The sequence below is a fragment of the Herpailurus yagouaroundi genome, unplaced genomic scaffold (genome assembly GCF_014898765.1).
Source record: "Herpailurus yagouaroundi ecotype Mexico unplaced genomic scaffold, PumYag 181, whole genome shotgun sequence".
Lineage (NCBI taxonomy): Eukaryota > Metazoa > Chordata > Mammalia > Carnivora > Felidae > Herpailurus > Herpailurus yagouaroundi.
Genome location: NW_024412412.1, coordinates 6,409,456 through 6,415,455, shown reverse-complemented (window position 1 = coordinate 6,415,455; position 6,000 = coordinate 6,409,456). Strand labels below are relative to the sequence as shown.

Here is a 6,000-nt window from a genome sequence, read left to right as displayed (position 1 = left end):
ATATATATATATATATATATATATATATATATACCAAAAGCAACAAATGATTAGAAAGTACCAGAGAACACCGCCAGATACTCCAACTCTACAAGCATCATAATGGCAATAAATTCATATCTTTCAGTATTCACTCTAAACATCAATGATGCAATGCTCCAATCAAAACACATAGGGTAACAGAATGGATAAGAAAACAAGATCCATCTATATGCTGGTTACAAGAGACCCACTTTAGACCTAAAGACACCTTCAGATTGAAAGCAAGAGGATGGAGAACCATCTATCATGCTAATGGTCAGCAAAAGAAAGCTGGAGTAGCCATACTTATATCAGACAATCTGGACTTTAAAATAAAGACTGTATCAAGAGATGCAGAAGGGCATGATATCATAATCAAGGGGTCTATCTACCAAGCAGACCTAACAATTATAAACATTTATGTGCCAAATGTGGGAGAACCCAAATATATAAATCAATTAATCACAAACATAAAGGAACTCATCAATAGTAATACCATAATAGTAGGAGACTTCAACACCCCACTCACAGCAATGGATAGATCATCTAATCCAAAAATCAATAAGAAAACAATGGCTTTGAATGACACACTGGACCAGGTGGACTTAATAGGTATATTCAGAACATTTCATCCTAAAGCAGCTGAATATACATTCTGCTCCAGTGCACATGGAACGTTTTCCAGAATAGACCATATACTGGGACACAAGTCAGTCCTAAGTAAGTACAAAAAGATCAAGATCATACCGTGCATATTTCAGACCACATCGCTATGAAACTCAAAATCAACCACAAAATAAAATTTGGAAAGGTAACAAATACTTGGAGACTGAAGAACATCCTACTGAAGAATGAAAGGGCTAACCAAGCAGTTAAAGAGGAAATTAAAGGGGCGCCTGGGTGGCGCAGTCGGTTAAGCGTCCGACTTCAGCTCAGGTCACGATCTCGCGGTCCGTGAGTTCGAGCCCCGCGTCAGGCTCTGGGCTGATGGCTCAGAGCCTGGAGCCTGTTTCCGATTCTGTGTCTCCCTCTCTCTCTGACCCTCCCCCGTTCATGCTCTGTCTCTCTCTGTCCCAAAAATAAATAAATGTTGAAAAAAAAATTAAAAAAAAAACAGAGGAAATTAAAAAGTATATGGAAGTCAATGAACATGATAACACCACAACGCTAAGCCTCTGGGATGCAGCAAAGGCGGTCATAAGAGGAAAGTATATAGCAATCCAGGCCTTCCTAAAGAAGGAAGAAAGATCTCAGATACACAACCTAACCTTACGCCTTAAGGAGCTGGAAAAAGAACAGCAAATAAAACCCAAAACCAGCAGAAGACAGGAAATAATAAAGATTAGAGCAGAAATTAATGCTATCAAAACCAAACCAAAACAAAACAAAACAGTAGAACACATCAAGGAAACCAGAAGCTGGTTCTTTGAAAGAATTGATAAAATTGATAAACCACTAGCCAGTTTGATCAAGAAGAAAAAGGAAAGGACCCAAATAAATAAAATCAAGAATGAAGGAGGAGTGGGGCGCCTGGGTGGCTCAGTCGGTTAAGCGGCCGACTTCGGCTCAGGTCATGATCTCAAGGTCCGTGGGTTCAAGCCCCGCGTCAGGCTCTGTGCTGACAGCTCAGAGCCTGGAGCCTGTTTCAGATTCTGTGTCTCCTTCTCTCTGTGACCCTCCCCCGTTCATGCTCTGTCTCTCTCTGTCTCAAAAATAAATAAACACGAAAAAAAAATTAAAGAAAAAAGAATGAAAGAGGAGAGATCACAACCAACACAACAGAAATAAAAACAATAATAAGAGAATATTATGAGCAATTATATGCCAATAAAATGGACAATCTGGAAGAAATGGACAAATTCCTAGAAACATATGCACTACCAAAACTGAAACAGGAAGAAATAGAAAATTTGAACAGACCCATAACCAGTAAGGAAATCAAATTAGTAGTGAAAAATCTGCCAAAAAACAAGAGTCCAGGGCCAGATGGCTTTCCAGGGGAATTCTACCAAACATTTAAGGAAGAGTTAACACCTATTCTCTTGAAACTGTTCCAAAAAATAGAAATGGAAGGAAAACTTCCAAACTCTTTCTATGAAGCCAGCATGATCTTGATTCCAAAGCCAGACAGAGACCCCACTAAAAAGGAGAACTATAGACCAATTTCCCTGATGAACATGGATGCAAAACTCCTCAACAAGATATTAGCCAACTGGATACAACAATACATTAAAAAAATTATTCACCACGACCAAGTGGGATTTATACATGGCACGCAGAACTGATTCAATATCAGGAAAACAATCATGTGATACATCATATCAATAAAAGAAAGGACAAGAACCACATGACCCTCTGAATAGATGCAGAGAAAGCATTTGACAAAATACAGCATCCTTTCTTGATAAAAACCCTCAAGAAAGTAGGGATAGAAGGAGCATACCTCGAGATCATAAAAGCCATATAGGAATGACCCAACACTATTATCATCCTCAATGGGGAAAAACTGACAGCTTTCCCCGTAAGGTCAGGAACAAGACAGGGATGTCCACTCTCACCACTGTTATTCAACATAGTATTGGAAGGCTTAGCCTCTGCAATCAGACAACACAAAGAAATAAAAGGCATCCAAATCAGCCAGGAGGAGGTCAAACTTTCACTCTTCACAGATGACATGATACTCTATATGGAAAACCCAAAAGATTCCACCAAAAAACTGCTAGAACTGATTCATGAATTCAGCAAAGTTTCAGGATATAAAATCAATGCACAGAAATAGGTTGCATTCCTATACACCAACAGTGAAGCGACAGAAAGAGAAATCAAGAAACTGATCCCATTTACAGTTGCACCAAAACCCATAAAATACCTAGGAATAAATCTAACCAAAAAGGTGAAAAATCTCTACACTGAAAACTATAGAAAGCTTATGAAAGAAATTGAAGAAGACACAAAGAAATGGAAAAATATTCCAAGCTCCTGGATAGGAAGAACAAATATTGTTAAAATGTCAATACTACCCAAAGCAATCTACATATTCAATGCAATCCCTATCAAAGTAACACCAGCATTCTTCACAGAGCTAGAACAAATAATCCTAAAATTGGCATGGAGCCAGAAAAGACTCCAAATAGCCAAAGCAATCTTGAAAAAGAAAACCAAAGCAGGAGGCGTCACAATCCCAGACTTCAAGCTATACTACAAAGCTGTAATCATCCAGACAATACGGTCCTGGCACAAGAACAGACACTCAGATCAATGGAACAGAATAGAGAACCCAGAAATGGACCCACCAGCATATGGCCAACTAGTCTTTGACAAAGCAGGAAAGAATATCCGATGGAATAAAGACAGTCTGTTCAGGAAGTGGTGCTGGGAAAACTGGATAGCGACTTGCAGAAGAATGAACCTGGACCACTTTCTGACACCATACACAAAAATAAACTCAAAATGGATGAAAGACCTCAATGTAAGACAGGAAGCCATCAAAATCCTCAAGGGGAAAGCAGGCAAAAACCTCTTTGATCTTGGCCACAGCAACTTCTTACTCAACACGTCTCTGGAGGCAAGGGAAGCAAACAAAAGCAAAAATGAACTACTGGGACCTCATCAAAATAAAAAGCTTCTGTGCAGGAAGGAAACAATCAGCAAAACTAACAGGCAACCGACAGAATGGGAGAAGATTTTTGCAAATGGCATATCAGATCAAGGGTTAGTATCCAAAATCTATAAAGAATTTATCAAACTCAACACCCAAAAAACAAATAATCCAGTGAAGAAATGGGTGAAAGACATGAATAGACACTTCTCCAAGGAAGACATCCAGATGGCCAACAAACACATGAAAAAATGCTCAACATCACTCATCATCAGGGAAATACAAATCAAAACCACCATGAGATTCCACCTGACACCTATCAGAATGGCTAACATCAACAACTCAGGCAACAACACATGTTGGCGAGGATGCGGAAAAAGAGGATCTCTTTTGCATTGTTGGTGGCAATGCAAGCTGGTGTGGCCACTCTGGAAAACAGTATGGAGGTTCCTCAAAAAACTAAAACTAGAACTACCCTACAACCCAGCAATTAATTGCACTACTAGGCATTTACCCACGAGATACAGGTGTTTCAAGGGATACATGCACCCCCATGTTTATAGCAGCACTATTGACAATAGCCAAAGTATGGAAAGAGCCCAAATGTCCACCGATGGATGAATGGATAAAGAAGATGTGGTATATATATACAACGGAGTGTTACTCGGCAATCAAAAATAATGAAATCTTGCCATTTGCAACTACGTGGATAGAACGGGAGGGTATTATGCTAAGTGAAATGAGTCAGTCAGAGAAAGACAAAAGTCATATGACTTCACTCATATGAGGACTTTAAGAGACAAAACAGATGAACATAAGGGAAGGGAAACAAAAATAATATAAAAACAGGGAGGGGGACAAAACAGAAGAGACTCATAAATATGGAGAACAAACTGAGGGTTGCTGGAGGGGTTGTGGGAGGGGGATGGGCTAAATGGGTAAGGGGGATTAAAGAATCTACTTCTGAAATCATTGTTTCACTATATGCTAACTAATTTGGATGTAAATTTTAAAAATTTTAAAATAAAATTTAAAAATAAATTTTAAAAAATGGGAAGAACACATGAACAGACATTTCTCCAAAGAAGACATCCAGATGGCCAACAGACATGTGAAAAGATGCTCAACATCACTCATCATCAGGGAAATACAAATCAAAACCACAATGAGGTATCACTCAGAGGTGATACCTCTGCTGGTGGGAATGCAAACTGGTGCAGCCACTCTGGAGAACAGTATGGAGGCTCCTCAAAAAGTTAAAAAGAGAACTATCCTATCCATAATCTAGTAATCACACTACTGGGTATTTATCCCAAAACTACAAAACACTAATTCAAAGGGGTACGCGCACCTCTATGCTTATAGCAGCACTATTTACAATAGCCAAGATACGGAAGCAGCCCAAGTGTCCATTGGTAGATGAATGGATTAAGAAGATGTGGTATAGAATGAAATCACGCCATTTCCAACAACATGGACCGAACTAGAGAGTAGAATACTGAGTGAAATAAGTCAGTCAGAGATCACAAATATCATATGATCTAACTCATATGTGGAATTTAAGAAACAAAACAAACAAAGGAAAAACAGAGAGAGAGGGAGAGAGAGAGGGACAAACCAAGAAACAGACTGGTCACCAGAGGGGAGGTGGCAAGGGGATGGGGGAAATAGGTGATGGGGATTCAGGAGTGCACTTGCTGTGATGAGCACTGGGTGATGTATGGAAGTGTTGAATCACTGTATCGTACATCTGAAACTAATATTATGTTGTATGTTAACTATACTGGATTAAAAAAAAACACTGCATATATCAAGCAAATAAGCAACTCTGACTGATCAACTGGCAGTATGAAAATAATGTGACTTGGGTGCTTGGCTAGCTCAGTCGGTTAAGCCTTTGACTTTGACTCAGGTTATGATATCACGGCTTGTGAGTTCAAGCCCTGCGTCGAGCTCTGTGCTGACAACTCGGAGCCTGGAGCCTGCTTCGGATTCTGTGTCTCCCTGTCTCTCTGCCCCTCCCCCCTCCCTCCGCCACCCTGGCCCGCACTCTGTCTCTCTCTCTCCCTCTAAAATGAATAAACATTAAAAAAAAACTTAAAAAAAAATAATGTGACTACATTTATTTTTTCACCTATGGAAAATTTAAGTGTTCCATTGGTTCCATGTTTTTGGCAGAACTTTTCCTCTTGAAAGCTGTAATTTGCACACAGTTGTTGATAATCATCTTTTAGATTGTCAAAACCTAAACTCCTTGGCTGCCTGGTCCCTGGCAGGCACTGATTTAGAGCACAGGGAATACTTGATAAAGAGACAATTGGGTTTGTGGACTCTGGATGGGTTGGTTTGTACAGGACCCATATACTTGGGGGACTCATTTG

General features: G+C 39.6%; 1 protein-coding gene across 12 annotated transcripts in view; it reads right to left on the bottom strand.

Annotated features, from left to right (window-relative positions):
• LOC121039607 (uncharacterized) overlaps window positions 1–6,000 on the bottom strand; it is an 82,236-nt gene that overhangs the window by 32,274 nt on the left and 43,962 nt on the right. The gene's annotated exons all lie outside the window — the stretch shown is intronic.